The sequence below is a fragment of the Jaculus jaculus genome, chromosome 10, assembly GCF_020740685.1.
Source record: "Jaculus jaculus isolate mJacJac1 chromosome 10, mJacJac1.mat.Y.cur, whole genome shotgun sequence".
Lineage (NCBI taxonomy): Eukaryota > Metazoa > Chordata > Mammalia > Rodentia > Dipodidae > Jaculus > Jaculus jaculus.
The window spans coordinates 64099486-64125729 of NC_059111.1; the positions used below are offsets into that span (position 1 = coordinate 64099486).

The 26244-nt window shown below is 39.5% G+C and overlaps 2 pseudogenes; one reads left to right on the forward strand and one right to left on the reverse strand.

Moving 5' to 3' along the window:
• Positions 1–4308: 4308 nt before the first annotated feature.
• On the reverse strand, positions 4309–23562 carry LOC101602986 (annotated as a pseudogene).
• Positions 23563–24770: 1208 nt separating this feature from the next.
• LOC101605224 lies at positions 24771–25831 on the forward strand (annotated as a pseudogene).
• The last annotated feature ends 413 nt before the right edge of the window (positions 25832–26244 follow it).

Genomic DNA, 26244 nt, shown 5'->3' on the forward strand with positions numbered 1-26244 from the left:
ATGTGAGCTTTGAAAGTGAATTTTGTCATCCTTTGTTTTGCCAACCTTTAAGTCTCCTTTCTGCCCCAAACAATTTCCCTCATTTAAGTATTATCTTCAGAATCATTAATAGCCAAATAGATGTTATTTGACTGAATAACTTGGCACCCTAGGTAAAACACAACAAACAAACAAAAATAGCTTCCAGGAAAATTAAGACATGGCTCTTTACATTAGGGTGGTCATTTTAATTATGTTTAGAGGCCTTTTCAAACTCAGATGGAAGTGGTTTCCATGGTAACTAAACAAAGAGTTGTGATGAGTCTTAAAACAGACAAATAAGAAGCTTTGTCTCTTATAGATGGGCATCAGTTGACCTCTCTAATGCTTAATGGGAGAACTTTGAATCTATTTTGGTTGGAAACAGAAAATGGGGAGAAATCCAGTTTTTTCATCTACACAAAATCTGAAAGGTGCATATTAATAAAGTTGAGGTTAGTACAGCATACTAATATATATTCCAATTATGTTAACTTTCCAATGGAAATATGTTAGATATGTTAAAACCATGTAGTCTAAGCAATGACTTTCTATTGTCAATGTTACTTCTAAATGATTTCTCATAATACATAAAACTCATAGTTGTAGAGCTGCAAAAATTCAAAATTTGTATACATTTTTATGCTGTTTTCCTTTTCCTAGGGAAGGGTAATGAGTGCATGGGAGCCTGCAAGCCAATATATATATATATATATATATATATATATATATATATATATATATATATATATATACACTTTCAACTACTGGTTTGAAGAGGCCACAGTCAAAATTAAACAAAACAAAAACAAACAAACAAACAAATCCCCATGAGCTTATAAAAGAAAACCTGTATTTTTCAAGAACAATCATGAGTACTTAAAAATAACTCTGCCTAAAACAAATAAACATACACCTATCCAAAATCAGAAGCAACCTGAAAGTACAGTCAAATCCTTGGAAGGAAATTTGCCTGTCTTAGTTGTGACACTGCATACCAAGCTAGCAGTTATATTTGAGAGGTCCCTGGCTACAGACCCATTGCCCTGAGGATATTCAGCAGAACCCAAACCAAACAGACATTTACGATGGACAAACTCGTGCACTGGAACCCTGACACCACTGGGCTTTAGCAAACCATACAGAAAAGCCAAGGTTGAACCCAAGATAATTACTGAAGGTTTGGGGTTGAAGCTGCTTATATTTCAGATCTCCAAAGCAAAAAGTTAGACCACAGCCACACTGTGTTTATTTTGTAAGCCATATTTTTTTACTAAGAATTTTTATACATGAATATACTGTAATTTGATCTCAATCCTCTCCTATTACTGTTTTTTGCCCACCCTATTCCATTGAAACCCTCTGTAAACCACATGGTTTGTTTGTTTTTTACAACATTATGAGTAGTTTTATAATAGGCAGAACAGAACAGAGCATATGCTACCTTTGTGTAATAAAGATATGAAGGGTACGGGATTTAGGTCAGTAGTAGAGTGTTTGCCTAGCAAGTACAAAGACATGGGTTCCACACCCAGAACTGGGTGGGGGGAGTGAAACCTGATGTTAGGGCTTATAACTATAAAGCAAAATATGGATTTAAAGTCCCCTTCATTCCTTCATGCACACTCATTTGTGTCATGTATAAATTGTATATAAAAAAGGTCCTACCATGGGATTAGGCAGTGATGAGCAGAACAGGCCAATCAATACCAAAAGAAAACAATGATTAGAATTTGGTTTTTAAAGGACTATTAGAATTTAAACAAATTTGATCAACTTTCATCAAGAGCCTGTTGTGAACGTAGAGTGCTGTGTTGGAAATAAAGACAGGATTGGATAGCTACAAAGGGACTCTCCACACATAATAATTGCATCAGAACTTTTCGATTGAAAGACTTAACAAATTGGAAGACTTGGGAAGATTCAGTCCCTCTAGCTCCTCTTGAACTCCTCTCAGGAAAAGCTCAAGACTGTCCAAAGAATTTACCACTTGGATTAGCCAAAACATGACAAATAGACTCCCTTTCTTAGAGATTTTAAAATAAAAAAAGGAGGCTTACAATTTTAAATCCTTCCTCTGTGTATTTGAGATATATCTGTCTCCTAAGGGTCTGAAGTTCCATTCCCAAGAAACTAAAACTATTCCTTTGAGATGTAATGGAAAGGAACGATAGGGCCAGGTATCTTGCAGGCTGTGTGGGAAGGTAGAATCCTAACTTCAGTGACCGCCAGCTAGGAGAAACAGCTGGCCTGATTGCCTTTCCAAAGGCCAACTCTCCCCACGAGACTATTCACATCCCTGACTGTGCTTGAGGGCTGCTGGCTCCTGTTCCCTACTCAAATACCCTTGCACAAATCAAAAGGGAGTTCAGCTCTTTTCCCTATTGTCAGAAACTATGGATAAGATGATTCACCACTGGAATGAGTGCTCAGCATCGTCTTTGACACATCTAAGGAAAATATTCTATGAAAAATAAAGTGTGTTCAAAAATGACCTTAAAATATATAATAAGATGCTTATTGAACACCAAACAATTGGTTTGAGATTGTGCCCAGTAAGGTGTATACAGTGTTACAAATAATAATAATAATATGATAATATATGATCTGAAAAGAGAGACTCACTAGATGGAGGAGGAAACAATATAAGAATGGGACTTTAATTGGGTTTGAAATAATATAAAGAAAATTGTATTTATACTAACATAGGTGCATATTCCTACAAAAGGTATAACTATCATAAGCATTCCACTAAGTCCCATGTTCACAGAGGAGAGATTTTGGTTTGATTTTTTTTTTTATATAGCAGCATAAATGAATACAATATAATAGTCTCAACAACAATCAGTAAATTATGAAAAGGAGCATCATTTACATAAGAAAATATGCATGTGAGTTGAAAGGCAACTTACTGAAATAATTACCTTCATGGATTTCTACTTAAATCTTCGTTAGATAAGCTCCTCTCCCAGCACAGATTTAGAGAGAATATATATGGCTGCATGTTGTGTAAAGGATCACTCCAAGAAGAACAAGGGGAGAAAGCATAACTTGTTTCATTTTGATATTTTACTCACAAAATCAAGTGTATTGAGATTTGAAAACATCATGGGAAAAAAATGGTACAGAACATCGAGCTAAAAGTGAGAAAATGCTAAAGATAAAGCTTAGACCTATATTCACAAACTTACTACTGTAGTATTTTTTCATTTTTATTTATCAAAAATTTCATTCTTACAATGAATTTTTGATCATATTCACTGCCTGTGGTGACATGAATATGAAATGTCCCCTACAGGTTCATGTGTTTGAACACTTGGTCCCCAGCTGGTGGCGCTGTTTGAGAAGGTTGTGACACCTTCAAAGAGCGGAAGCTTGTTGGAGGAAGTGGGTCGCTGTGGGTAGACATGGAGGTTTTATAGCACTGGCCTACTTCCTGGTCGTCCTCTTCCTGTGGCTGCAGTGTGACCAGCTGTCCACCTGCTCCTGACGCCATCCCTTCCCCATCATGATAGAAAGTGTCCCCAAAACCGACAGGCAGGATAAACCTCTGCTTTCTGTAAACCTTTTCCCTGTCAGTTACTTTGTCACAGCAAATATCCACCACCCCATCCTTGCCTCTTTTTTTCCCTTTCTTCTCCAAATACCTGGTTTAATAACGACTGTTTATTTTTTTTTTTGGGGGGGGGAGGTACCAAACATCAAGATGTTTACAAAATAACCTACAGTTTCAACTGTAGAAAACAAATATTAAGACTAGTACACTATTTTTCTAAAGGACGCCTTTGATATGCCAACTCTCGTTCGCAAAAAATACATTGTTACATATGTGTCGAATACTCTCGCCCAGAGTACTGGGGGAGGGCAACACACTGTACCTGTAACTCAAAGATGCTCTGATGCTACAAGTGAATGAGAATGCCTTTGCAGTCAGGGAAGTAACTATTGAAACCATGTATGAATGGAAGAACTGTACTGCCTGCATATAAAATGGTTATTTATATGTGGAGAAAGTTGCTAAAAACCATACATTTGTTATTGTTGTCATAAAGAGGAATCAAAATAAAAAATTACAGGGTAAGACTTAACACAAACACTTTGGAGCATCAAAGGAAATGAAAATGGAATTTGGCCTTGGGCAGTACAGTATGAATTAATGGATGTGGGTAGGACAAGACGGGGTGAACTTGTGCTGAAGATTCTAGGGGAGTGGATCTGGTGTAATTTTGATCTTGGACAAACGCTTAGGTAAAGAAAGAATCAGAAAGGTTTCTAAAGCCTGTTGGGTGCTTAAGAGTCATCCTCGCCTTTGGCGCTATCCCTCTCATCCTCTCCTTCCTCAGCCTCTTTTCCATCATCTTTGATCAAGTCCAGCTGGTCTTCCCCCATCTTCATTTTCATCATCATCCAGAAGACCTCCCTCCTCAGCAGAGTCATCTGCTCCTGCCTCAGACTCCACCTTCACATTAGTCTCACCTTTCTTCAGAGAGGTGTCTGTCTGCTCCTCTTCGGTCTTTTCATTCTTTACCTCTACTGGGGTTGATAAGAACAAGCCTGCTTGTTTGCTCTGTTCCTTTTCTATTTTTAACAAGCTTTCCAGTAGAGAATCCACTTTTTGCTTTATCTGGGTAAGTTCCTTCTTAATGGCTTGAAGGTCATCTCCTTTTAACTTTCCAGACTTACGAGAAGACCCCACTGTCCACTCTGAGAATTAAAGCCACTTTTGCCCCTTCCTTAGGTGTTGCTAGATACACACTGGTGTTTAGAGGGCACCACAGCACGAGCAATAGGAGGAGGAGGAACGTGTGCTGGGTGACTGTACATCCTGTCCTAATAATCACGTTGAAAGGCATACTCCAAGTCAAAGGTCAATGGTCCAGACTTGGTCTCCTCTCAACAATCCCCATCCTCGTCTTTTTAGATAACCCCCTCCTGTCTTTACTCCTTCATTCCCCCAGTGATCCACTGAATTTAGTTATGGTTACAGGCATGAACATGAGTTTATCTTGCACAGGTAAATGACATTTACGTGTTTTCAGGAGTACGAAGCCCACACCATGTCCGAAAGATGTATAGCATTCTTCCTCACAGGATTTTGTCAGGTAATAAAAAACATCCGAAAGATAAAATTGAATAAAAATGTTCTGAAATGAAAGAATGAGATCCCAGTCAGGTGTTGTGGCTTGCATGTGTAATCACAGCACTGGAGGGGGGAGGGCCTAGGGCAGGAGGACTGAGAGTTCAAGACTAAGCTACATGCTATATAACAAGATTGAGGCCAACCTCAGCTACTAGAGACAATGTCTCAAAAAAGCCCCCATGAAACAGAGCAAAATGATCTCAAATTGTACGGTTTCATAAAGCGGAAAATAATTGATATAATAAGTGAAATGATGCTAAACATGGAACTTAAACAAAAGACAAGAATTTCAAGGTAGATAATACATATTTCTGCAATTCAATTTTTTTTAATTAAAAAAAAAGTAACTGGGTGTGGTGGATTACACCTTTAATCCCAGCCTTTGGGAGGCGAAAGTAGACAGAGTACCATGAGTTCCAGGCCTGCTTGAGTTACAGAATGAGTTACAGGTCAACCTGAGCTAGAAGGAGACAAGGCTTCACTCCCTCCCCTCATTTTTTAATATTAAAAATAATGAAATAAAAGGCTGGGGCTGGTGTTGCAGCTCAATAGTAAAGTGTTTGCCAAGCACATGTAAGGCTTTTGGTTCCACAAAACCTCAAGAGAAAGAAGACAATAAAAATGCACATCAAAGCAATAGAAGAAAACATTCCCAACCACTTGAATTTTAGAGTGAAATTGTTATTAGCAAAAAAAAAAAAAAAAATTACTGGACATCAAAATAGACATATTCTAGTATCCAATAATAAAGACTGTAATACAGGGCTGGAGAGATGGCTTAGCAGTTAAGCACTTGCCTGTGAAGCCTAAGGACCCCGGTTCGAGGCTCGGTTCCCCAGGTCCCATGTTAGCCAGATGCACAAGGGGACGCACACGTCTGGAGTTCGTTTGCAGTGGCTGGAGGCCCTAGCACACCCATTCTCTCTCTCCCTCCCTCTATCTGTCTTTCTCTCTGTGTCTGGTGCTCTCAAATAAATAAATAAAAATTTTTTAAAAATTGTATAAAAAAAGACTGTAATACAGATTTGGACACACACACACACATACAGACTGCAAATACATCACCACAAATACGCTACTTCATGTTTTCATGGCTTTGTGGAAACACATATTTCCACCAAATATCCCTTTTCTCCATCTGAGAGACTCTCATTGGCTTTTCTTAGATGTTAGTTGATTGGTGATTAGTTTTCTCTTTTATATATATCAGGAAAGGCTGTTTCTTTATTTTTTTGTTGTTGTTGTTTTGTTTTGTTTTCTGTTTTATTTTGTTTTGAGGGAAGGTCTCATTCTAGCCCAGGATGACCTGGAATTCACTATGTAGCCCAGGTCAGCTTCAAACTCACAGGGATCCTCCTACCTCAGTCTCCTGAGTGCTGGAATTAAAGGCATGTGCCACCACACCTGGCTTCTTGACTTTGTTTTTAAAAAATTGATAGTTTTATTTGCATACAATTTTACATTGACTCTTTTTTTATTTCTGTACTAGAAGTGTCTGACATGAAATGTCCCCCTAGGCTTGTGGGTGATGAGCTGGTGACACTATTTGGGGAGGTTCTGGAAATTTTAGGAAGTGGGGTCTGGGTACAGGAAGTAGATCATTGGGGGAGGGGGTCCTGGGAGGAATCTTGTCCCTTCGCTGTCTCTGCTTTCCATCTGCCATGCAATGGAGAAGCTACTCTGCTCTGATGCTTTTCTGCCCAGGTGCCTAGGATCAAGTAACTATGGGCTGAAGCCTCTGAAACTTTGAGCCAAAATAAAACCATCCTACCAACTGATTGTTCCTTTCAGGTACTTTTGTCATTATCAGAAAAGTAATCAAACTGGGTATGGTGGTGCATACCTGTAATTCCAGCATTTGGAAAGTAGAGGCAGGAGGATCAGTAGTTCAAAGCCAGCCTCAGGGAGATAGCATATATCTTTATCATCTAGCCTGCTCTCTTTCTCAAGAGAAATTAGACACTGTAGCTAAAAGTTTATAGTTTTTATCAAATTTGGAAAGCTTTATTTCTTTAAAACAGTCTTACCCAGGCTGGCATTGAACTTGGGATCCTCAACTTCTTATATATTTGGATTACAGGAAGGCATCACTATAGCTAGTTAGAATTTTTTTTAATTGCCATTTCTTCCTTTAAAAATTTTCTAAAAAATATTTTATTTATTGGGGCTGGAGAGGTATATCAGTGGTTAAGGCATATTCCTGCAAAGCCTAAGGACCCAGGTTCAATTTTCCACTTCCCATGTAAGCCAGATGCACATGGTGGCGCATGCATCTGGAGTTCATTTGCAATGGCTAGAGGCTTGGTCTGCCTCTCTCACACTCTAATAAATAAATAAAATAAATCTTTTAAAAAATAAATATTTATTTGAGAGAAATAGGGTCAGAGAGGAAGAGGCAGATAAAGAGAGACAATGGGTACACCAGGGCCTCTAGCCATTGCAAATGAAGTCCAGATGTATGTACTACCTTGTGCATCTGGCTTACATGGGTCTTGGGAATTGAACCTGTGCCAGTTTTGCAGGCAAGTGCATTAACAACTAAGCCATCTGTCCAGCCCTTAAATATTTTTTTTAATTTTTAATTTATTTATTTGAAAAAGAGAGAATGGGCATGCCAGGGCCTCTAATTGCTGTAAATGAACTCCAGACACATGCACCACCTAAAGAATTGAACCTGGGTCCTTTGGCTTTGCAGGCAAATGCCTTAACTGCTAATCTATCTCTCCAGCCCCCCCTTTTTTTCATTTGCTCATACCCCATCTCACAACTCTTTGTGAGACTGTGTGCTGTGATCTGAGGTTGTTTGCCATGATCTGAGGTTATGCCATATATCATTCATACAGCTTGATGGGTTTTCTCAATCTTTGTCATCTCTTTGTATCATATTGCATAACTCTGTTGTGTACTGCTATACTTTCACTACTGTCTCCTATTGTAATATTTGATGTCAGATCATTCCAGGCACTTTAGATTACATCTCAGATATTGTCATTATACAAGACCATTTTCTCATTATTTTTATGCATTTCTATTTTTGTTTTTGTTGTTTTGTTTTTAAGACACAGTCTTAAAAAGATACATCAAGGTTGTAATGTAGCTCAGCCTGACCTTGAATGCATATCCTCCCACCACTGCATTTTAAATGTGGGGATTATATATGTATGTACCAACATGTCTGTCACATAGCTTTCTTCTACTAAAAATATATTTGATGATAGGAGTCACACTAATCAAACCTAGGGAGATATTTGAGCAAAACCACAGAAAAATACACTCTAGTCTGAAAAGTCAAGGCATATAGGTTTTTATCAGCCACAGAGGAAAGGCAGGAGAAACTAAGATCTATCAGAAAGGCCAGAATCCCACCTAGGAGTTTACAGACACGGACCAATTTGCACGGACTCTCACAGATCCATGCATCTGCCTGCGTCCAGCTACAGGAAGAGAAACCAAACAAGGGGATTTTTCCAGCCTCATCAAACTCTTTAAAAAGTCAAGAAACCTGAAGTGGAAACAGCAGAGGAGCTTCTAAAGGGGACACACATAGGACGGGCTGAGCAGTTCCAGTACAACTCCAGGCTTCCTGCACTCTCTCATCCCCCAACCAACAGCACCAGGACCCTCTAGAAAACACATTCAGCCCTGCAGCGACAGGGCATCTAGCACAACATGGAAGGATCCAGGTGGGATTGTTGAGCATTGTTGAGATTTGAAGCTGCCCTGAAAGGTAACAAGGCTGGCGTCTCTCTCTCTCTCTCTCCCTCTCTCTCCGTCCCTCCCTCCCTCCCTCTCCCTCTCCCTCTCTCTGTATAATGTATACATTACACAAGTAATTTATACTTGTATAATGACTGACCAAAAAAAGCAGGTACACAGGCCTGCACTGGAAGTGCTATTCTCTCTTTCCATGTCAGGGCAGGTTACAGGTTCAATATTCTTGGTTGGCTTTAGCATTCTCAATTAATCGATATTTGGGGATTGACTATTGTTGCCTTTGATACTTTCAGATTCACAGAGCCTTTCTTCTGTCATTATTGGTGTTGGGGTCTGATTCAAACCCAGGCTGACCAGGAATCTATTTCAGGACAGAAATTTCAACCAACTAGTTGACAGAATTAAGGGTGTACAGCAACATACACCCTTAAAGATTTTGGCTTTATAAGGTTATCTGTTTCAATCCCCACACTTGCATACTTTGTGCTGGTTTTTATTGAATATGTATACTGCTCAGTTGAATTTAGAATTTGCCAGTAAATTGCTCCACCCAACCCACTAGAATATTAGGTTAGCAGGCAAACTTAGCACCGAGGATTACTTCTGTGGTTGGATTTGAGTACGAGAGCTACACTGGACACCTTAAACTCCTATTGTGAAGGTACATAAAGTTGGATTTCCAAGTCTAAAAGCACTGCAGATTATTAGAAAATTCAAGCATCAAATCTACTCAGGATGCAAAAATTGCAACATTATGATACAAGAAAGAAAAAGAATCAGGAAAATACAATCCCACCAAAAATTATTAATCCATCAGAAATGGCCCACAATGAGACTATTTTAGAGGAAATGTGTGACAAAGATGTTAAAAATCATTTTATCTATACTCAAAGAAATCAAAGAAGAAAACAAAGGAATTGAAGAAGAAGAAGAAGAAGAAGCAGGAGCAGCAGCAGCAGCAGCAGCTCCTGAAGAAATTCCAAGAGAACACAGGAAACCAGCTTAATGAAATAAGGAGGTCACTACAAGCCATGTAAGGAAATACAAATACTGAACAGGTAGAAATTCTAGCACCTAAAAACAGTCATGGGCTAGAGACATGGTTTCAAAGTTAAGATGTTTGCCCGCAAAGCCAATGAACCCCCATTTGATTCCACAGGACCCACATAAGCCAGATGCACAAGGGGGCGCATGAGTCTGGAGTTTGTTTACAGTGGCTACGTGCCCTGGCACATCCATTCCCTCTATATATCTGCCTCTCTGTCTCTCTCTCTCGTCCTCTCTCTCTCTCTCTCTCTCTCTCTCTCTCCCTCTTTCTCTCTCAAATAAATAAATAAAATTTATTTTAAAAAAAACAGTCAGTCAAATTAAAGCCTTTGTGGAAAGTCTCACCCGTAGAATGGATGAAGGAGAGAACAAAATATCTAAACTAGAAGACCACATGGCAGAGATAATACAGCCCAACAAAAAGAAAGACAAGCTAATAGGAAGGTATGAATGGGAATTTCAAGATATGTGGGACACTATGAGAAGGTGCCAGAAGGTGCTACATGGGCAACTGGGGGACAATAACCAATATCTGTCCAAGCAACTCATGGTCTAACCTACTTAACACCAAATAACCTGTCATGATGCTCACACAAGTGCAATAGTGGCAGACAGCCATGGTGGGAAACCAACTGCTCTTGATTTAGCTAACTAATCCCCTCAGTGATATGGGACCCATTGCTGGAGCTGGGAAACAAGTCAGAACCATATCCAAACATAAGCCTGCTCTCCATTAACAAGCTACCACCAATCGTGGGCTACAAGAGGGCCTACACCTATTAAATTCTCTATTAAAAAAAAAAAAAGTAAGGTTTATCTCATTTGTCTGGTGCTAACTTATTCTCCATTGGAGAATCTGCTTCTCTTTTTCAGATGGATGTAGATCCTAAAGAGAGAGCCTCCCCATCATACCTCAAAAGGACCCCAGCTGAAACTAAGAACAATTGGTGAAACAAGCAAGGGTGCTGTTTCTTGGTGAACCAGATACCAGAACAAGGGTGAAGGAGATCAATACAGAGAAAAATCAACTCCTACCAAATCAGATATCCAGAGACCCAGAGGCCCCCAACACCTCATCACAGAAGCAGACCAAAAATGAAGCCACCATAGCTCAGGGAAATTTTGAGGAAGAGAGGGTGGAAAGAATGTCAGAGCCACATGTTGTATCATTATATGCAGAGACATTTATCTTACTCATAACTGTGGGCTTACTCCAGAATGCATGACCCACATACCTCAACAAGTTGGGGCCAGGGGGAAGGGGTAGGACATGGATGAGCCTAACAATGGTACCAAATTCACTGTATTTGCTGAGTATAAAACTAACTAACTAACTAAATAAATAAATAAAAAACATAAGAATTCAGGGCATAGTAGAAGGAGAAGAATTTCAATCCAGAATCTTAGTAGGCATTTTCAACAAAATCATAGAAGAAAATTTTCCCCATATTGGGAAAGAAATGACAGTGAAGATACAAGAAGTTTTTAGAACAACAAACAGACAAAACCTGGATAGAACCTCTCCTAGCCATGTTATAATTAAACCAGTAAACACACAAACCAAAGAAAATATATTTAAAGCAGTTAGAGTAAAAAAGCAAGTCAACTATACAGGCAAGCCCATCAGGATAATAGCAGATTACTCAACACAAACTTCAAAAGCCAGAAGGGCTTCGAATGGTGTATTCCAAGTTCTGAAAGATAACAACTGTCAACTAAGATTACTTTATCCTACAAAGCTACCTATCCTAATTCAAGAAGAAACATGGACATTCCATAATAAAAACAGGCAAAAGGAATTTATGAGAACTAAGCTATCTCTACAGAAAATACTTGAAGGAATTCTTCACACTGAAGAGAAAGCAAAGCACACACATGGGGAAACAGGAAAAAATAAATCATACTCAAATAACACTTAAAATGAGAGTAAAGGGAGACAGAAAGCACTATAAAACAAGAAGAATGGTAAGAATAAACACATACTCTTCAATAATAACAATATCAGTGGCCTCAATGCCCCAACCAAAAGACAGGCTTGCAGACTGGATTAAACGGCAGGATCCTGCTATTTGTTGCCTCCAGGAAACTCATCTCTCAATACAAGATAGACACTGTTTTAGAGTGAAAGGGTGGAAAACTGTATTTCAAACAAATGAGCCTAGAAAACAAGCAAGGGTTGTTATCTTAATATCTGACAGAATAGACTTCAAAATTAGTGAGAAAAGATAAAGAAGGTCACTTTATAATGATTAAATGAACCCTTCAAAAGGAGGACATTACAATCCTAAACATATATGGACCTAACATGGGGGCTCCCAATTTCATCAAACAAACACTATTAGACTTAAGGTCACAGATAACACCAAACACAATTGTAGTGGGTGACTTCAACACCCCACTCTCATCAATTGACAGGTCATCCTGACAAAAAATAAACAGAGAGATATCTGGGTTAAATGATGTCATAGAGCAAATGGACCTAACCGATATCTACAGAACATTCCATCCAAATGCTGCAGAATATACATTTTTCTCAGCAGTTCATGGAACATTTGCCAAAAAAACCATATACTAGGATACAAAGGAAATCTTAACAAATACAGGAATACTGAAATAATCCCTTGTATCTATCTATCTGATCATCATGGGATTAAATTACAAATAAGCAACAAGAAAAACTACAGAGAAAACAGAAATTCTTGGAGAATAAACAGTACACTATTGAATGGTGAATGGGTCATTGAAGAAATTAAAAAGGAAACCAAGAAATTTATAGAGTCAAATGATGATGAGAATACAACATACCAAAACTTTTGGGACCCAATGAAGGAAGTCCTAAGGGAGAAATTTATAGTTCTAAATGCCTATATTAAGAAATTAGAGAGTTCACAAATAAACAAGTTACTGCTTCACCTTAAGGCCTTGGAAAAAGAACAAGGAAAACCAAAAATCAAGAGATGGGAATAAATAATAAAGATTAGTGCAGGAATTAATGAAATAGAAACAAAAAAAGATCCAAAGAATCAACGAAACAAAGAGTTGGTTCTTTGAAAGGATAAAAATGGTTGATAAACCCTTAGCAAATCTGGCCATAAGGGAAAGGAGACAGAAATTAATAAAATCAGAGTTGAAAAAGGCACCATTACAATAGACACCAAAGAAATTCAGAATAAATATGTCTCTAAGTTTGAAAATCTGAAAGAAATGGATGAGTTCCTTAATTCATATGACCTACCAAAATTAAATAAAGATGAGGTAAACCATTTAAACACCTATAACAAGTACAGAGATCCAAGCACTTATAAAAGTCTCCCAACTAAAAAAAGTCCAGGTCCAGATGGATTCACAGGAGAATTTTTTCTTTAATTTTTGTTATTTTTATTTATTTGAGAGTGACAGACACAGAGAGAAAGAGGCGGGGGGTGGGGGGAGGAAGAATGGGCACACCAGGGTCTCCAGCCACTGGAAACGAACTCCAGATGCGTGTGCCATCTTGTGCATTTGGCTTAAGTGGGTCTTGGGGAATACGAGCCTCACACCGGGATCCTTAGGCTTCACAGGCAAACACTTAACCGCTAAGCCATCTCTTCAGCCCTCACAGGTGAATTTTACCAGACCTTCATGGAAGAAATAACACCACTGCTTCTCAAACTTTTCCAGAAAATCAAAAAGAAAGGAATTCTACTGAACACCTACTATGAAGCCAACATCACCCTGATACCAAATCCAGACAAAGACAGAACAAAAAAGAAAATTACAAGCCAGGTGTGGTGGCGTATACCTTTAATCCCAGCACTCGCAAGGCAGTGGTAGGAGGATTGCCATGAGTTCAAGCCCATCCTGAGACTACATAGTTAATCCCAGGTCATCCTGAACCAGAGTGAGACTCTACCTTGAAAAACAAAACAAAACAAACAAAAAAAATTTACAGACCAATCTCCTTCATGAATATAGATGCAAAAATTTTGAACAAAATATTGGTGTTGAAGTCAGGTTCACATTACTGGTAAAAATCACCCAATCAAGAGGAGCTTGTGGAAAAAAGAGGTTTATTTTGGCTTACAGGCTCAAGAGGAAGCTCCATGATGGCGGGGTAAACAATGGCGTGAAGAGAGGATGGACATCAGGCCATGGCCAACATGAGGTGGACAATAGCAACAGGAGAGTGTGCCAAACACAGGCAAGGGAAAGCTGGCTATTATGTTCATAAGCCCACCCCCAACAATACACTGGCTTTGGGAGGAGTTAATTCCCAATTGCCATCAGCTGGGGAGGCCAGCATTCAGAATACCTAAGTTTTTGGGGGACACCTAAATCAAACCACCACAATTGGCAAACAGACTACAAGAATATATCAGAAAGATTATTCATCCAACCCAGTAGGCTTTATCCTACAGAGGCAGGGATGGTTCCACATATGCAAACTGATAAATGTAATACAATATATAAAGGGACTGAAGGACAAAACTCACATGATCATCTCAATAGATGCAGAGAAAGCATTTAACAAAATCCAACATCCCTTCATTGTAGAAGCCTTACAGAAACTGAGAATAGAAGGAATATATCTCAAATAATAAAAGCTATTTATGACAAACCTACAGCCAACATAATACTAAATGGGAAAAAACTTAAAGCTTTTCCACTAAATTCAGGGACAAGATAAGGGTGTCCACTGTTCCCACTTTTATTTAATATAGTACTGCAAGTCCTAGCTATAGCAATAAAGCAAGAGACAGTCATAAAATGGATACAAATTGGAAAGGAAGAGATCAAATTATCATTATTTGCAGATGTTATGATTCTGTACATAAATGACTCTAAAAAATCTACCAGCAAACTGATAGAGGGGATACACTTTTACCAACACAGCAGGATGCAAAGTAAACACAGAGAAGTCAGTATCTTTCCTATATGGTAACAACAAACATGCCTCAAAAAAAAAAAAAATAAACAAGTAAAATAAAGTACCTTGGAATAAACCTAACCAAGGAACTGAACAATCTCTACAATGAAAACTTTAAAACACTCAAGTAAGAAACTGCAGAAGACACTAGGAAATGGAAAGACATCCCATGCTCTTGGATTGGAGGAATCAATATTGTGAAAATGTCAATCTTAACAAAAGCAATCTATACATGTAATGCAATTCCCATTAACATTCCAATATCATTCTTCACAGAAATAGAAAAAAAAAATCCTAAAATTCATTGGAAGCACAAAACCCCTCATACAGCCAAAACAAATTTGAGTGACAAAAATAAGGCTGGTGACATTACCATACCTGATTTTAAGCTATATGACATTGCCATAGTAACAAAACAACATGGTACTGACACAAAGACTGACATATATATCAATGGAACAGAATAGAGGACCCAGATGTTAATCCAGGCAGCTACAGCCATCTGATTTTCAACAAAAAAATTACCCCAAAAAAATTATTGAAGAAAAGACAGAATGAAAATAGATCATTGTTATTCTCCATGCACAAGAATCAAGTCCAAATGCAGCAGGGACCTTAATATCAGACCTGAAACTCTGAAACTGCTAGAGGAAAAAATAGGGAAATGCTTCAACATATTGGCATTGGCAATGACTTTGTAAATATAACGCCAATTGCTCAGGAAACAAAAACCACTAATCAACCATTAAGATCTCATGAAATTACAAAGTTTTTGTTCAGCAAAGGACACTGTGAATAGAGCAAAGAGACAACCTACAGAATTGAAGAAAATCTTTGCCAGATATACATCTGACAGAGGATTAATATCCAGAATATACAAAGAACTTAAAAACAAAGCATTAAGAAATCAAACAACCCAATTAAAAAATGGGCTACAGAACTAAGTAGAAAGTTTTCAAAAGGAGAAATACAGATGTCATATAAACATCTACAAAAGTGTTCTAAAGCCTTATCCATCAGGGAAATGCAAATTAAAACTACTTTGAGATTCCATCTCACTCCTGTCAGAATGGCTATCATCAAGAAAACAAATGATAATAAATGTTGGCAAGGATGCAGAAACAGGGGAACCCTTCTACATTATTGGTGGGAATGCAGTCTGGTACAGCCGTTGTGTAAATAAGTGTGGAGGTTCTTGAGACAGCTAAAAATAGCTTTACCATATGATCCAGCTATAGCATTCCTGGGCATATATCCTAATGACTCTTTTCACTAACTTAGAGATACTTGCACAACCATGTTTATTGATGCTCTATTCACAATAGCCAGGAAATGGAACCAGCCTAGATGTCCCTCAACAAGTGAATGGATAATAAAGATGTGTACACTTACACAATGGTGTTCTATTCGGAGGTAAAGAAAAATGAAATTATGAAATTTTCAAGGAAGTGGATGGATCTGGAAAGTATTATGATAAGTGAGGTCCTAGGCCCAGAAAGCCAAACATCACATGTTCTCTCTCATATGTGGACTTTAGCTACAAATGTTTAGACTTGTGTGTGAGCTGGAACTAAAAATTGGTAGCAGAGGCCAGTAAGCTAGAAAAGAGCTATAAGGGAGGAGAGGAGAGGGGAGGAATTTAGGGGATAATGTTGTGTATATGTAAGTAGAAGAACAGATTGGAATGGAATGGCCTAAGTGAGGCCAGGGGAAGAGACTGAGTAAGAGAAGTATGGGTGGAAGGTCAATCAAAAATCAAGATATGGGCTGGAGAGATGGCTTAGCAGTTAAGCGCTTGCCTGTGAAGCCTCAGGACCCTGGTTCGAGGCTCCGTTCCCCAGGTCCCACGTTAGCCAGATGCATAAGGGGGTGCACACATCTGGAGTTCGTTTGCAGTGGCTGGTAGCCCTGGCACGCCCATTCTCTCTCTCTCCCTCTATCTGTCTTTCTCTCTGTGTCTGTCACTCTCAAATAAATAAATAAATATTTTTTTAAAAAATCAAGATATTCTGTATAAGTCATATGAATGCCTACTTTTTTGGATAATGGCACATCCAGAAACCATAGATTATTACCAGAAGATTTTCAGTACCAGGGATGGGATACCTTTCAGTGACTTGTTGGCTAGGGAGGTCCCTGTTATGTCCAAAACATTGATAATATGATAATACTCAATTGCTGAAGACTTCACATGTCTGGGTGGCAAGGTCACTGAGAAATCAAGCTGGTGCTGAGCTGAAAACCTCCTCCCTGCAGAATAGCCAACTGAAAGCTGGAAAAAAAATTGCACTGCATGCAGCCCTTTGGGAGACAGAAGTCATCAACAGTGAAAACAGTGCACACTGGAAGCTTCAAGTATGGTCACACAGGCCAAATGACTGAACTGGTGCAACAGTGGCTTTTCTGCTCTGGGGGAACCAACTGCTCCCTAATTGTACTGGAGGCCTGCTCTATGGGAGGGAATACATGCGTAGTACTGAAAACCTAATCAAAAGCTTATAGCAGGAGAGCTCATAAGTCTTTAGGGTATAATGTCTGCTCTTGTCTGGCTAAATGCATATATTATTCTCACCAAACTGCCCTGAAAGCACTACATTTAATGTCTATATATCTGTATCTATATCTATATCTATAACTATATCTATATCTATATCATCTATATATGTATGTGTACACTTAATGTCATATATATGTGTATATATATATATATATATATATATATATATATATATATATTGTTTTTCCAAAGTAGGATATCACTTTAGCCCAGGCTGACCTGTAATTCACTATGTAGTCTCAGGGTGGCCTCAAACTTGCAGTGATCCTCCTACCTCTGCTTCTTGAGTGCTAGGATTAAAGACATGTGCTACTGTGCCTAGATTCATATTCACATATTAATGCTACCCTCACTTTTGATGAGAGAAGCTTCTCTTTTCAGATATTGGTGTCCACTGGAATGACCCAAAAGGCAACACAGTGCTCAGAAGAAGTGACAAACGAGTGTCCAGCACTGAAACATCTCTATCATACCGTCTAAGGCTCAGGGTCCATTCTAGAAGGGGTGGCAAAAATAATGTGACAGCCAAAGAAAGGGTACCATTCCTTATAATGCAACTGTCCAGACAGAAATCAGCCTTTATACCCATGACCTTGCAGTGCCTAGCAATACCTTCACAAGACCCACATAATAGGAGAAACAGAGAGTGACATCAAAATAAAAGGGAGACTAATGGAGAGAGGGAGGGGATATTATGTAGTGTGGAATTGCAAAGGGGGAAGGGAGAAAAGGGAAGGAATTATTGTTTATTTTCTGTAAGTAAAGCAGTTGTCAATAAAAACATTTATATATATATATATATATATATATATATATATATATATATATATATATGATGCAATGACTGCACATTACTCATTTTTATTATTTTAAAACATCATTTCTTGGGCTGGATAAATGGCTTAGTGGTCAAGGCATTTGTGTACAGAGCCAAAGGACCTAGATTTGATTCCCTAGGACCCACGAAAGCCAGATGCACAAGGTGGCACATGCATCTGGACTTTGTTTAGAGTGGCTGAAGGCCCTGGCATGCCCATCCTCTCTCTCTCTCTCTCCGTCCCTCTTTCTCTCTCTCTCTCTAAATAAAATAAATAAGTAAAAATTATTTTATAAAACTTAAAATATAATTTATTTGTCACTTTCTAAATAGTTTCTACATTGTGATTTTCAGCTTTTAATATGTCTTGAAATTTTGAGTGAATGTCTATTTTACATATGTTATGTATTTTTGAATGTTTTTCATATTTCTTTAGATATCTAGGATCATGTTTTGTGAGTACACATACATTACTCTAAATCAACTTAATGTTTTTGAGGTTTGATTTTGAAGTTTTTAGTAAGGGCACAGAACAGCCTTTCATAATAGGCTCATTTGACAGAAGCAATGCACTTCATTAGAAAGACAGGTGACTGTGATGGTTAGAACTTAAAGCATCCCCACTCCTGTGTGAGCTCCAGGGATTTCAGTATCCTTCCCCCATCCCCAGCTTCAGGGATTTCCTCATATACATATACAGATCAATATTCTGTTAAAGACTTAAGAAGAACTTGCTGAAGATCTATCAAATTCTGTTCCCATTGCAGCCCCATAATCTACAATGGTATAGACAAGAAGTTAGAGCTTTGTTGACCATCACAAGTTTGCCATTTGTTTCCTTAACTTCCAAATATTGCTTGGCTCTGGATGGCTTCAGCCTGACCATATTATGAAATGAATAACCTCCAGGATGTGAATTTGCTTCCTTTCTTTACTCTCAGGCATACAAAATAAGAGCTATACAACTCAGGAAAGCAACAAAAAATATGAAATAATCATTCAAAGTACTGAAAGAAAACTTCTGTTAGCTGGACATAGTGGAAACACACCTGTCATTCCAGAACGTGGGAGGTTGAGGAAGGAGGATTACTGGGAGTTTGAAGCCAGCCTAGAGCACAAAACAAGTTCCCGTCTCATCAGGCCTAAAGAGTGAGGCTTTTGTCTCAAAACATAAATTAATAAAAACTTTAAAAAATTATAAAATAAAACAAATGTAACCTGAAATTATTGACCTAGCAAAACATCTTCTAATAAGGAAGATTAATTAAAAGCTACATTATACAAACAAAACTGGAAGATATTTTCACAGTATCTGAAAGCTAATGGATGTTTCAGGAAATTTTAACAATAAATATAATACCAGATGCATCCAACATGTGCCAGAAGGACTTTGTATGTGCACACAGAAATTAACACTATTGGAAACAGTAAATCAAAATTCATGAAACAAAAATATGACAGTGCAATAAAGTAATACAAACAAATGCACAGTAGCAGAGATTTCTAGTATACCATTGTAGCTACTAAAAACAACAACAAAATAAGCTAAGTGTGGATGACATCCACAACACTATAAACCAACAGAACTTAATTGGGATTAAGTTAATTGAACAAAATTGACATTAAGTAAATAGTCTAAACTCTACAATTAAGACCTGTCTACCAAGGTGGCAAATCTACCAAAGGTAATATACAGATTTAATGCCATTCCAATTAAAATCCCAACATTGTTCTTCACAGAGATAGAAAAAATGATCTCAAATTTCATATGGAAAGGCAGAAGGCCTTGCTTATACAAGCATACCCTCAGCAAAAGAAATACCTCTGGAGGCATCACCATAACTGATCTATAGCTATATTACAAAGCCATAGTAATAAAAACAGCATGGTACTGGCATCAAAACAGGAGTATAAACCAATGGAATAGACTTGAGGACCCAGACTTTGGATCAAGCAACTACATCTACTTGGTATTTCACAAAGGCCCTAACAATATATGCTGGAAAAAAGAGAGCATCTTCAAAAAATGATGCTTGACAAACTGGATAATCATAAGCAAGAAATTGAAACATGATCCACGCATCTCACCATGCACTATACTCAAGTCCAAATGGATCAAAGACCTCAAACTTTGCTACTACTGGAAGAAAATATAGAAAGAACTTTACATGATATACGAATAGAAAAAGACTTCCTGAACAAAACCCCACTAGCTCACAATCTTTAACAGCCAATCAACCAATGGGAACACATGAAGCTGAAGAGTTTCTTTACAGACAAACATACAATAAGCCAAGCCAGTAGATTACCCTCAGAATGGGAGAAAATATTTGCTGATTATCCAACAGACAGAGGCCTAATTTCTAAAATCTACAAAGATCTCAAAAACCTAAACAATAAAAAGTCAAACAACCCACTCACAAAATGGGGCACAAAGCTGGGCATGATGGCACATGCCTTTAATGCCAGCACTAGGGAGGCAGAGGTAGGTGGATTGCAGTGATTTTGAGGCCACCCTGAGACTCCGTAGTGAATTTCAGGTCAGCCTGCACTAGAAGTGAGACCCTACTTCAAAAAACAAAACAAACAAACAAAAAAATGGGGCAAAGAGCTGAACAGGCAGTTCATAGAGGACGAAATACAAATGGCAAACACACACTTAAGAAAATGTTCATCATCCCTAATCATCAGGGATATGCAAATTAAAACAACTATGAGATTCCACCTTACCCCAATAAGAATAGCAAACATCAAAAAATCAAATGAAAATAAATGCTGGCAAGGATGTGGAGAACTAGGAACACTCACCCACTGTTGGTGAGAATGTAAGATGGTACAACCACTTTGGAAAGCAATATGGAGACTCATAAAAAGCTGACTATAGAGTTAGCAACAGATCCAGTTATTCCCCTACTGGGCATCTACCCTAAAACCTTTAAACCACAGTCCAGAGAGATTTTCTCAACAATGTGTATAGTGGCTCAATTCATAATACCTCAGAGCAGGAATCAACCCAGATGTCCATCACTAGAAGAATGGATAGCTAAGATATAGTATATCTACACAATGGAATTCTACACAGCAGTAACAAAAAATGGCACAATGAAATTTGAGGAAAAATCATTAAACCTGGAACAGATCATTCTCAGTGAACTTACCCAATCACAGAAAGAAAATCGCCACATAATCTCACTCATCTACAGCACCTAACCTGAATCTACCCAAGGTTCTGACATACCCAGAAAGCATCTCAAGGACTAGAAAATAGGGTGGGTGGGGAAGAAGGGGATGGAGTTGGAAACACAAATCTAGACCCAAACGGCAATGGTACCATAAAAAAAATCCTAAAAGGCAGACAAATGGTTGAACCTTCACCATGTCCTTAGAGGGAACACCTGAGCCACAAGACACTGGAGAGGGTATGATGAAGACTGACATTAATCTTCTATGGCCTCTCTCTCTCTCTCTCTCTCTCTCTTTTCTCTCTATCTCTTTTATATTAGTTATCTTTTTCTTCCTTTTCTCAGTGGGCACTGACCTGTAACTCCCAGTACCAACATGTGGCTATCACCACAATGAGCTTTTGATCAGAGAGATCTACAAGGTTTCCTAAAAGAAAGACAGACTTTTGTCAGAGTACTTGATGGCCCACCAAAGGTTAGTGGTAAGACCCTACTGCTGAAGACTCCATGTGGTTGACATGTAAAATGGAATGACATGGGTGGAAGCTGAAAGAGAGTCAGTCCCTAGTCAGTGTGTCTAGTGCCAGAAGATGCTACATGGGTGTCTGGGGGAAAATGACCAATATCCGTCCAAGCAGCTCATGGCCTAATCTATTTAGCAGTAAATAACCTATCGTGATGCTCATACAAGTGCAATAGTGGCACACAGCCATGGTGAAAAACCAACTGCTCTTGATTTGGCTAACTGATCCCTTCAATGGAACGGGACCCACAGCTGGAGCTGGGAAACAAATCAGAACCATATCCAAACATGAGCCTGCTCGCCAATATCAAGCTACCACCAATTGTGGGCTACAAGATGGCCTACACGTATTAATTTTTCTATAAAAAAATAAGGGTTATCCCATTTGTCTGGTGATAATTTTACTCTCCTTTGTAGAATCTGCTTATCTTTTTCAGATGGATGTAGATCCCAAGGAGAGAACCACTTCATCATACCTCAAAAGGACCCTAGCTGAAACTAAGAATAATTGGTGAAACAAGCAAGGGTACTGTTTTGTTGGTGAATCAGGTACCAGCACAAGGGTGAATGAAATTGACACAGAGAACAACCAATTCCTACCAAATCATATATCCATAGACACAGAGGGTCCCAAGACCTCATCACTGAAGCAGACCAAAAATGAACCCAACATGGCTCAGGGAAATCTTGTGGAAGAGGGAGTGGAAAGAATGCCAGAGCCACATGTTGGGTCATGATATGCAGAGACATTTCTCCTACCCATAACTGTGGGCCAACTCCATAATCCATGTCCCATATACCTTAACAAGGATGGGCCAGGGAGAGGGGGTAGAACATGGACGAGCCTAACAATGGTACCAACTTGACTGTATTCACTGAATACAATACTAATTAATAAAAAATAAATAAATTTTATAAAAAGAAAAAAAGATCTGCCAACTCATGGATGATTTGACTATTGCAAAGCTACCAAGAGAATTCAGTGAAGAAAACCAAGTTTGGCAGTAAACAGTGATAATAATAGACTAACAACAACAAAAAAATTTCAGAGGACTTCTGGCCAAGATGGCAACTGCCTAACAGCTCCGCACATTCCTGGGAAATAAAGGCAAGACATTAAGGGTTTACTGGGTCTTTTAAGGTTTCACTGTGTCTTTTAGGGGAGAGCAATCTCTAATATATTGCCAGTGGGATTGCACAGAGGGGAAAAAATAGGGAATTTCTGATTCCCTTGTGGGTGGACAGGTAGCCTGCCCTTCCCCCCAAGCAGCTGCCACCAGGGTCTCAGATTCAGGAAACTCCCGCACTTACTGTAGGAAAAGGGTCCCAGGCCAACATACTTCCGCTTGCCTCACTGCACAGGGGTGATCTCCCTGCTGCCCCTGCCCATGAGTGACCTTGGCCAGGCAATGCCTCTTGGCCCATTAGAGTTCAGGCTCCCTTGGTCAATTTAAATGGTGCCTGCCACCACTCTGATCCCACTTGTGGAAATTTAGTCTGCTCCACCCCCTTTCCCACTTAAGGATCCAGCCACTGCACATTCAAGCACGTGATCCCAGGCCAATTTCCAACTCCACACATGAGCTCAGACTGTGTCTGTTGCTTACACTAGCTAAGATGTCATCTTCTCCCTGTCTCCCACACTGGCCAACTGCCATTGTCCTGTTTCGGGGAACTGCAGACTGCTTCTGGGTCCCAGTGTTCTGCCGCACCAGAGTTTGGGCTGCTTCAGTGCTTGGTGCCTCTATGTCCCTCCTAGCGTGAGCACAGGCAGCTTTGGCATATTACCCCATGAGAACTCAGGCAACTTTGACACCCTGACCAGGCAGGAACTCAGGCAGCTTTGGCAAGTGAGAGCCAGAACCCAGGCTGCTAGGCAATAGCCTCAGGCTGCTTTAGATTCCCATTGTGCTTGAGCCCTGGCTGGTCCAACCACCTACTTGCCCATACACTGTGATGGGAAAACCACAGCGCAAAAGAAGTAACATGAGAAATCAAATGCAAGAAAATCCAGTTAGATTACCCAGTCCTACAATGAACATCTCTAATCAAAACACAGAAGAGTCATTAGGATCAGAACACCAAAATGAAGCTATGAGCAATGCAACCCTGACCAAGCTACTGGTAGAACTTGCAGAAAAGCAACAAAGGACCCATAATCATGTAGATGCTGCTATCAAAGACTAGACCTAATAGATAAGAATATGGAAGGAACTCAATGACAGTTAAGAGATGAGGGACCTTGAAAAAAAAAAAAGAGGACCTCAAAAGTCAGCTGGCAATACTAAATGAAGACATAAAGAAATGCAAGGATAAATTCCAAGAAGCATCAAGAAAATCAGAAAATGATATGAAAAGGGAGCTTGACAGAGTGATGGAAATCATACATAGAAAAGTAGTAGAAAATGCAAACCTAATTGAACAAGTCCAAAAATGTCTAGAAGCTCTGAAGAATAGAGTCAGCCATGTGGAGGATAGAAACTCTGATCTGGAAGGCAAGATGGAAGTAACAGTTCAAGAGTTCAAAAGTTTCAGTAAGTTCAAAAGTTCCTGTGAACAGAACATGAGGGAATTGTGGGATACATTTAAACGTCTAAATATTAGCATCATTGGAATACCAGAAAGGAAAGAAATTCAGACGAAAGGCATGGAGAACTTATTTAACAAAATAATCAAAGAAAACTTCCCCAGTCTCTTAAAAGAAAGGTCCATCAAGATAAAAGAAGCCAAGTTTGGGCACAGTCTCAGCCCTGGGAGCACCAGGGCGGAGCGGCCGGCCGGTGCGGAGCTGCCGAGCAGGGCCACGGGAGTGGAGCGGCAGCCTGGCGGGGCTGCGGGTCTTTCATGATGAGAACTTCAGGGGTACTTCCCTCTCTGAGTAATTGATAGTCTGGGCGGTGAAGAGATGGCAGACAGTGTTAAAACCTTTCTCCAGGACCTTGGCAGGGGAATCAAAGACTCCATCTGGGGCATTTGCACCATCTCAAAGCTAGATGCCCGAATCCAGCAAAAGATAGAACAGCAGCGTCGAAGAAGGGCAAGTAGTGTCCTGGCACAGAGGAGAGCCCAGAGCATAGAGCGAAAACAAGAGAGTGAGCCACGCATCGTTAGTCGAATTTTCCAGTGTTGTGCTTGGAATAGTGGAGTATTCTGGTTCAGTCTCCTCTTGTTTGACCGAGTGTTTATTCCTGTGCTTTAGTCAGTAACAGCCCGGATGATTGGTGACCCATTGCTCCATGGAGATGTCTGGTCGTGGCTGGAATTCTTTCTCACCTCCATTTTCAGTGATCTTTGGGTGCTCCCCATGTTTATGCTTAGCAAAGTTGTGAATGTCATTTGGTTTCAGGAATAGCTGACCTGGCATTTGAGATATCAGGGAGGAAGCCTCATTCATTCCCCAGTGTCAGCAAAATAATTGCTGTCATTCTCTTCAACCTCTGCTACAGGCTCTTTTCCTTATCCTGGGGATGTTTGTGAGTCTCTTCCCCATCCATCTCATTGGCCAGCTGGTTAGTCTGCTGCATATGTCACTTCTTTACTCACTGTACTGCTTTTGAGTATCATTGGTTCAATAAAGGAATTGAAATGCACCAGCGATTGTCAAACATAGAAAGGAATTGGCCTTATTACTTTGGATTTGGCTTGCCCTTGGCATTCCTCACAGCAATGCAGTCCTCCTACATCATCAGTGGCTGCCTCTTCTCTATCCTGTTTCCTTTATTCATCATCAGCACCAATGAAGCAAAGACTCCTGGGAAAGCATACCTTTTCCAGCTGTGCCTTTTCTCCTTGGTGGTCTTCTTAAGCAACAGACTATTCCACAAGACAGTCTACCTGCAGTCAGCCCTAAGCAGCTCAACCTCCACAGAGAAGCTCCCCTCACAGCATCCATCTCCTGCCAAACTGAAGGCTGCTGCAGGCCACTGAGTCCCCTGCTGTCCAAAGGAGATGGTGGGATTGGATGGAGGCTGTGGCAGCTCCTTTTCCTGTTCTCCTTCCCTACCAGGGAAGGTGGGACCCACTGCCAAGGGCCTCTGCATATCCCCTTCTCTTTGAGGAATTGGAATCTTTGTCTCTGGTGCACATAAGGCAGGATCGTCCTGACACCAGTATGTGGAGTTTTACCACCACTGTTAGTCTGAAAAAACCACAGGTTTTCCAGCTTTTTTCTAGCATTTACCAGCCCCTGTGCCTGGACAGATTTGAATACTTGGTTTTTCTCCCTGTGCTATTACCCTTCCACCACTTTTTGCTGCCTTCCAGCACCCTCGGATGAATGGGTTTTGTAATCCTAACTGTTGTATTTTGTGAATTTGTTGTTATTGTTTATCTGTGAAGCA